Raw genomic sequence first — 8,793 nt, 5'->3', positions numbered from 1 at the left:
GGCCTGAGTGTAGGGGCTGGAACCCAGGGCCTTGAGTGTGGTAGACAACCATTCAAGCACTGAGCAACACCCTGAGTCTTAGAAGACAGACTTTAGACTTGAAGCCAGGTACAGAGTGACAGGTACATACTGACTAATACTATCTCTTTTTAAAAAAATATTTTATTACTTTTATGTGTATGAGTATAATACCTGCACATAGGTGGGTGCACCCATGTTGTGCGATGCTCGCAGAGGTCAGAAGAGGGTGTCGGATCCCCTGGAACTGGAGTTACAGACTGCTATTAGCTGCTATGTGAGTGTTGGGAATTGAAGAACATCCAGGGCTCTCAATCACTGAGCCATGTCTCAAACCCCATCAATACTACCTCTTAACCTGATTGTGTAGAATTTGGTTCATGGTTGGAAAGGCAGAGCCGTATGGTCTTGACCTGTGTAGTTTCATTCATGGTTGGAAAAGCAGAGCCGTATGGCTGTCCAGGCAGAACAAATGTTGCTCAGCCTCATTCACTAGCAAAGAAAATTGTCTAAACTTAGTCTCTTGTCACCGAGATCGAAAGAACCCATCCCTAGGCAGGCACAGTGGCACATGCTTGTAGTCCTGTGGACTCAGAAGGCTGCCCAGGCAAACAGGCAGATAGCCTGAGCCCAGAAAGTTCAGGACTAGCCTGGGCAGCACCCTGAAACTTCATCTCAAACAACAAAAGAAACAAGCAACCCCCCCCAACCCATCCCAGAAAGAGGACCTTGAATGGTGACAACTTAAAGTCAACCTCTGCCTCCTCCTACACCCTAAAGAATCCAAAAATATTTCCTCACTGCTGTGACAATTTTTAAGACACGACATGGATACATAATTTTTGATGTTTTTTTTAAATTTTGTTTTGTGGGGCTGGAGAGATGGCTCAATGGGTAGGAGTCCTGATGCTCTTCCAGAGGACCCAGGCTCAGTTCCCAGCATCCACATATCAGCTCGCAACTGCCTGCACACGTGATACTCATAGGCACACTCAAGCACAAACACACATACACACAAACTAAATAAATCTTAAAATTTTTCATTTGTTTTGAGACACAGTCTTTCAGTGTGGGTCAGGCTGGCCTTGAACTCCTTGTGCCTTCTGGGAGTTTGGATTACATGCATGAGCTAGCACGCCTAGAGATATATTTTTTTATTATTTTATTTATATTTTCTGTGTATGAGTGTTATGCCTGCATGTGTGTAAGTACATCTGTGTCATGCAGTGCCTGCAGAGGACAGAAGATGGCGTTGGAGCCCCTAGACTGGATTTACCGACGGTTAGCTGCTATGTGGGTTCTGGGATTCAAACGTGGGTCTTCTGAAAGAACAGTCAGTGTTTTTAACCACTAAGCCATCTCTCCAGCCCCTCTAGAGATCCATTCTTAATCCATGTGTTTCCCTCAAAAAGTCTCATTCAGCCATAAAAAGGAAATTCTGACATGTGCTACAACATGGGCGAACCATAGGCTAAATTAAACTAGTTCCAATGAACAAATACTATATGATTCTACTTAGATAAGGAACTTACCTGGTTCATAGAGACAGAAAGGGGAAAGTAGCTGAGGGGAGGGAATGGCTGCTTGTTTTTGAACGAGCAGAGTTTCGGTTCCAGAAGATGAAAACATTTCTGAAGACTGTTGTGATGGTATACAACACTGTGAATGTACTTGATGCCACTGAACTGTGCCCCAAAGAACTGTCAAGGTGATATATTTTATATTGTGCATAATTTATCATAATTTAAGACAAAAAAAAAGTGTCAGCTCTCAATCGGTGACAGTTCCCATGCTGGCTCAGTCTAGATATTGTAATGTGATGGTAATCTATGACTGATTCTCAAAATGGGGCACAACTCATAAATTTGGTTTAGCGTTTAGTAATATACATATTACTTTTGAGAATGGGTCTCCTTGTAGCCTCAGCTGGCCTAGAACTTGCTATGTAGACCAGGCTGGCCTCAATCTTACCGACTTCCTGTGCCTCTGCCTCCCAAGTGCTGGGATTAAAGGTGTGTACTACCATTCCTGGTAGTAACTGTCTTTTAAACAGCAACTGGGAATTTGACAGTGACTTTCTCATCTTCCACCTGCAGACTGCAAACTGCCTGCAGCAGGTAGAGGTGCACAATTTCTTTTTATGGCTTGCCTTGAGGAAGAACTGATTAAAGTCTTGATAAATAACTTCCTGGAAGACTCAGCTTAGATGTTACTTTCCTCCTACTTTTCCACCCTCCTCCCTCCCTCGAACACCCCATAAAATGTGAGTTTTTCATCTTTTCCCCCTTCCTTTTTCAAGTATTAGCATCAAAGCTGGGTGGGAACTTCAGGCAACGGACCGCATTCCCCTCTGGGAACATCTCTCCCCCTTTCCAACCTAGGCAATGCTCTTTTAGACACAGAACATTTCCTCCAGCCTCAAGTCAGGTCTAAGGTACAAACAGGACATCTCCTTTGGTTATTTCTCCTAATTTGATTGCGTCTTGTGGAGAGGGGAGTTGGAGAGGATGCTGGGAAATACAGCGTTCTGATTCCTTAGTTCCTCTTTGAGTTTCTGTGGCTTTCACTTCCTCTCCCATCAGAAATCCCCCAGTGGTGGTAGTGCTTTCTCCTCTTCCGTCCCTCGGGTCCCCTTCATTTCTCTGACTCTGCCCTGCCTCTTCTTCACCTCCTGCTCATGCAGCTTTTCTCTTTGTATCTTGAGTCCCATTCCCTTAGGGTGCTGGCAGGCTGTTTCTGTACCAAACACAACTCTTCTCTCAACGCTGGGCTTCATCTTTGCCGTCCTGGCTATTCCTGGCACAGAACCACAAGAATACCTTGGGCAAGGGAGTCAGGTCTGCCTTCTGGAGGCTGATTTCACTGTTCACCGCCACCTCTGGCTTCTCAAGGGGGAATTCGCAGGGACACCTTGGCTCCCATGGCTGCTCTGGAGCCATAGTCCCATTCCTGACTTGCCTCAACATAAAATAGAGCATTATTGGGTCAGCAGGGCCTTCAAAACTGTAATCACATGGGGCATGGTGATGCCTACTTGAAATCTTTGTACTCCAGAGGTGCAAGGCAGCAGGAGGATTGCCTCAGGTTCCAGGCCAGCCTGGGCTACAGTGCAAATATCCAGCCAGGGGTACATAACAAGACCATGTCACAAACAAACAGGGATCATGCTTAAGAGCACTTACTGCTCTCGCAGAGGACTGGAGTTCTGTTCCTAGCACCCAAATTAGAGAGCTGACAACCACCTGTAATTCCAGGTCAGGGGCTCTGATGCCTTCTTCTAGCACCTGAGGGCACTTGCACTTGAGTAAACACCGCCCCTTGAGATACACAATCAAAAATGAAATCTTGCTGGGCTTGGTGTCACATGCCTTTAATCCCAGCACTTGGAGGCACAGGCAAGTTGATCTCTGGGAGATGGAGTCCAGCCTGATCTACATAGTGAGTTCTAGGCCAGCTGGGGCTACAGTTGACCTCCATGTGTATGTGTGTGTGTGTGTGTGTTTGTGTGTGTGTGTGTGTGTGTGTGAGAGAGAGAGAGAGAGAGAGAGACACACACACACAGACACAGACACAGAGAGAGACAGAGACAGAGAGACAGAGAGAAAGCTTAACAACAAATCCAGTCCATGAGTTAAGGATGAGCTAGAGCCCTCGCCTAGCAGGCACCAAAACCAAAACCAAACAACCTAAAAGAAAGCTCAAATTCAATCATCTGCTGGCTTTCAAATCCCATCTCAGGTGACCATTTAAATGGTTCTGGCTTTGGCACTGAGAATCCTTTCTGCAGGTTTTCATTATGGAGGGCTAGTATGACAAACTCTCACTCACACACACCCTGTAATTACAAAATGTGTACAGTTGCTTGATCATAGTAAACTGGTTTATTTTTGCATTTCATTAAAAAAAAAGATCTGCCTTATGCAATGGTTATAGTCCTCAGTCCACAAAGTTATTTTGGATGTGTGTGTGTGTGTGTGTGTGGGGAGAGAGAGAGAGAGAGAGAGAGAGAGAGAGAGAGAGAGAGAGATTTGCTTTCTACAACACCTTACTTTCTTTTTTAACCTCAGTTCTTTTGAGGATTTCCTCCTCCCCATTTCCCAAGATGTAATACAGCTCTAGGGTCTTATAAAATAATAAAGAACTATGTCTAACACTATGCTCATAGAAGTCACCTGCTGGTCCCATGCTACAAAGATGTCCATTCAGGTTACCTATTACAAAGATGCCCACACAGGTCTAGTAGTTCTTGGCTGCTTTAGGTCCAAGTCTGGGACATGGGGATCCTTGTCCATAAGCGCACTCCACAGTCCATCCCACCTCTTAGTCACTTCTCTGGATGGAGAAGGGGGTGTGTTGCCCTCTTAGTAGTGCAGCTGACAGGCACTGCATAGCAGGTCACCTTAAACTCTTGGGATCCCCAATTTCCCTTTCTTTCCTCTTCTAGCCTCAGGAATTTCTAACAGCGGGGAATCTCTGTGAGTTCAAGGCCAGCCTGGTCTGCATAGCAAGTTCTAGGCCAGCTGGGTCTACAGGGAGACCTTGTCTCAAAAAACAAAACAAAATTCTTCTGGATAAAAGCAGCCTGTCTAGCATGGTGGTGCATGCCTTTAGTCCCAGCACTCGAGAGGCAGAGGTAGACAGATCTCTGTGAGTTCAAGGCCAGCTTGGTCTACATAGTGAGTTCCAGGTCAGCTGGGGCTACAGGGAGACCCTGTCTCAAAAAGACCCCCCCCCCAAAAAAAATTAGCCTAACTCTACAGATGATAACCCTCCTATACTCTTGCTTGCTTAACAATTTTCATAACCAAGAATATGAAGCAAAAGTAATTACAAACATCTAACAGGATACAGAAAGCTTTTTTTACTGAGTATGTCTGGAATCACTCACTTCCATTCTGAATACCATTGCAAACTCAGCATCTTTGTAGCAGACTTTTAATCATGGATTGGCTGTGACAGCTCTTCGAATTTCATTTGCTGATTTATTTCTAGTTCTTATACAAGATGCTACCCCAGGAGCACTGAAAAATAATTTTGTTTTGAAGATACAAATGTACACTCATACATGGAACTTGGTTTACAGAAGGCTTTATATCTACTATCTTTTGGGATCTATCACAGCACCGTAATGGTATCATTTTAAAAGGATTTAAAAAATAGTAGTGACATATGCTTGGACTAGGTACTAAGTCAAAGGCTGACTTTATGAGAAACTCCCGGGTAGTCCTCCGAAAATGGGCAAATGCCTGTGTGCTGCATAGCTTTAGTTGTCAGCCTGACACACTTAGGAAGCGGAAATCTCAACTGGGGAATTACCGCCACTGGATTAGCCTGTGTTCATATCTGTGGGGCATTTTCTTGATTGTTGGGTGATGTGGGAGGACCCAGCCCACTGTGGGCAGTGCTAACCCTGGGCAGGTTGTCCTGTGTTCATATAAGAAAGCAGGCTGAGCACAGGTCAGGAGAGCAAGCTAGCAAGCAGCATTTCTCCATGGTCTGTGCTCCAGGTTCCTGCCTCGAGTTCCTGCATTGGCTTCCCTTGATGATGGACTGTGCTGTGAGCCAAATAAATCCTGTCCTCCCCAAGCTGGTTTTGGTCAGTGTTTTTATCACAGTAACAGAAGGTAACTAAGCCTGTGATACACAGGTTGGAATAACTGCAACTCCTCCCATTTTATGTGAGCATGTGTGTAGATCTGTAAATAACATAACTTTCAGTGCTACATGCTGAGAAACAGACTTGAACAGTTCTTAAAACTTAGAGAAAATGATCATAAAATAGATCAGTGGAGAAGGGGAAGTTCTGGTTTTTATCCATGTATCACAATCAAGTTCCAAGTAATAAAGAAGTTTTCCTATGTGCCTGTAATCTTTATAACCCAGAAAAAGAAAGTGGGGCCTTGGAGATGTTGTTTTTCAGTAGGAATTCTCAAGCAGACTCCTCCAGGAGGAGATGAAAGAAAAATGTATTTGAGTAGACGTCATTAGTGGAACACTTCCCTAGTATGCACCAGGTACTGGATTCAATTCCCAGCATGGGGGGAGAGGTACGGAAAACCAAAAGCTTGAGTAGTAAATGTAATGTGTCTCACAAAACTCATAAAGCACTGCTAAAAATGACTTTAACAATTTTTTCCAAGCCAGGCAAGGTGGTGCATGCCTTTAATCCTAGCGTTCAGAAGGCAGAGGCAGAGCTCTATGAGATCAAGGCCAGTCTGGTCTATAGAGCAAGTTCCAGGCCAGCTGGAGCTACAGGGGACCTTGTAGCAAACAAAGATCTGGTCATGTTCTTTTATTTTTATTTTATGTGTATGAGTATATTGCCTGCATATATGTAAGTGCACCTGTGTTGTGCAAAGCTCATGGAGGTCAGAAGAGGGCGTTGGATTCCCCTGGAACTGGAGTAACGGATTGTTGTTACCTATCATGTGGGTATTGGAAATTGAACCAGGGTCTTCTGCAAGAGGAGCCAGTGAGTGCTCTTACCTGCTGAGTCATCTCTCTAGCACCCATGTTATTTATTTTTATACTTTATTATTTTTATTTTATGTGTATGAATGTATTGCCTGCATGTATGTGAGTACACCCATGTTGTGCAATGCCATGGAGGTCAGAAGAGGGCTTTGGATTCCCCTGGAACTGGAGTTAAGGACTGTTTATAGCCATCATGTGGGTGCTGGGAATCAAACCCGGGTTCTCTGCAAGAACAGTCAGTTCTCTTAACTGCTGAGCCATCTCTCCAGCCCCTAAAATATTTTATTTTTTATTTTATGTGTATGTTTGCCTCCATGTATGCAAGTGCACCACATGCATGCAGTGCCCATGGAGGCCAGAAGAGGGCAGGGTACTGGAACTGGAATTATGGACAGTTGTGTACTATGTAGGCTACTATGTAGGTGCTGGGAACCAAACTGGGGTCCTCTGCCAGAACAGTCAGTGCTTATCACTGGGCCCTCTCTCCAGCCCCAACTGATGGCCTTGAACTAGCTGTATTAGCTGAGGACAACCTTGAACTTCTGATCCTCATGCCTCTATCTCCCCAGTGCTGGGATTACAGCATGTGCCACCACGCTCAGCTTTATTCAGTGCTAGGCCTGAACATCGGGCTTCATGCATGTTAGGGAGGCAGGCAAGCTACCAAGTCAGCCATATCCCTAGCCCCCAATTCACTGACTTTTTCTTATTCCCAAAGTCTAAAACCTATGAGTCTTAAGTCTTAAGGGCTCTACTTCCTTGGTCCTGCCTACAACCCATTCCCTTCATGGACATGGGATTCTGCTATCTCCATCCTTCCAAAGCCAGTTTTTTTCCCCCACTATGGGAAATCTTCAGATATGTGCTTCCTTCCCATCTGCATTAGATTTCAGTTTAAAGGCCATTTTCTTCCCTGAAACCAATCCCACACCAAATCCAGTCTTCAGTTAGACCTTCCAGCACTGTGCCTTTCTTGTCATGGGACCTATTTGTACTGAATGTATTAGGAATTTATTAGGAATTTAGAAATCAGAAATTAAAGATGAATATTAACTCTGTAAACTCTGAAACCAAACTGAACATTGCTGTGACACTGTGTGAAATAGATAAGTAGATAAGAAGCTAAGTCGTAACTCAGCAACCAAACAGAGTTGTAACACAGCAACCAAACAGAACCTATGTGAGTTGAGTGCCTGTGTGTTGGTGATAAGTGACCACAGGGTGTGAGCCATATCTCAAGAAAACACTGAAGTTACTGACGTAAGTCAGAAGGACTTCAGCCAGAAAAGAAATATATAAAATCTGGTAGCTAAAAAGATTCTTTTGATGCTTGGCCACACGAGACTGTGAATCTGTGGGCCTCATCCCGGCACATCGCCCAAAACCTGAGACCGCTACCTGAAGCTCTTGAGACCTGATCGAGGACCTCAGCCTGAGAGCCAGAGACTGACGGGAGTCTGCCACGACCAGACGTGATCAGAACCTGCAAGAGACAGCTCCTCAGCTGGGAGAGTGCACCGATCACGGCGGACTAGGGAACCTCTCCACACAGAGTGCCTGAAGGCTTAACCTCTGGAAGGTACTCCAAGAGACTTTGGGACTCTTAACTGCTAGAGGACTGGGTTTCCCTTTGAGTGTTTGTATTGATGTGTTTGTTATGCTTTGACCTAGTAAACGCATAATGCAATCAAACAGTAGTGTGTGAGAATCTCTTCTGTCCGTTGCGCCTGTCCTAAGCTCTCCCGAGAAACAGTGACACATTTTGGATGTCACACTCAAGCCAGTGGCTTGAGACACATTCAGGACAGTTACTATCAAGTGACTGCTCCCATTCAGGACACTATTACAATTGCTAGTTGTGGTATTTGTTCAATATCTTCCAAATACTCATTAATGAAAGAAGGATGGAAAGTCCTAACATTCACCCACTTACATCTTAAACTAGGGAACCTGAGCAGGTCCTCAGATTACCACCTCATGGAATTTTGAATCTCTGGCCTTTCTAGTGCTGTCAGCCTGTTCTAGGAAACCACCTTTTTATTTTAAATTGATGAATATATGTATGTACTTACAAAGTAGAATTGACTGTTTGATGAGCACCTGGGCTTTGAGAATCAACCCTAGGGGCTGAAGAGATGACTCAGCACTCTGGCTGCTCTTGCAGAGCACCGGGGTGGGGGTGGAAGGGTGGATAGGTGATTGTTTGGGTTTCGGAATTTGGTTCCCAACACTCATATAGCAGCTAACAACTGTCCTTATCTCCAGTTCCAGGGGATCTGATGTCCTCTTCTGTCCTCTTCA

The sequence above is a fragment of the Nannospalax galili genome, unplaced genomic scaffold (genome assembly GCF_000622305.1).
Source record: "Nannospalax galili isolate Female #2095 unplaced genomic scaffold, S.galili_v1.0 scaffold305, whole genome shotgun sequence".
NCBI lineage: Eukaryota > Metazoa > Chordata > Mammalia > Rodentia > Spalacidae > Nannospalax > Nannospalax galili.
Note: the sequence above shows the minus strand (reverse complement) of the source record.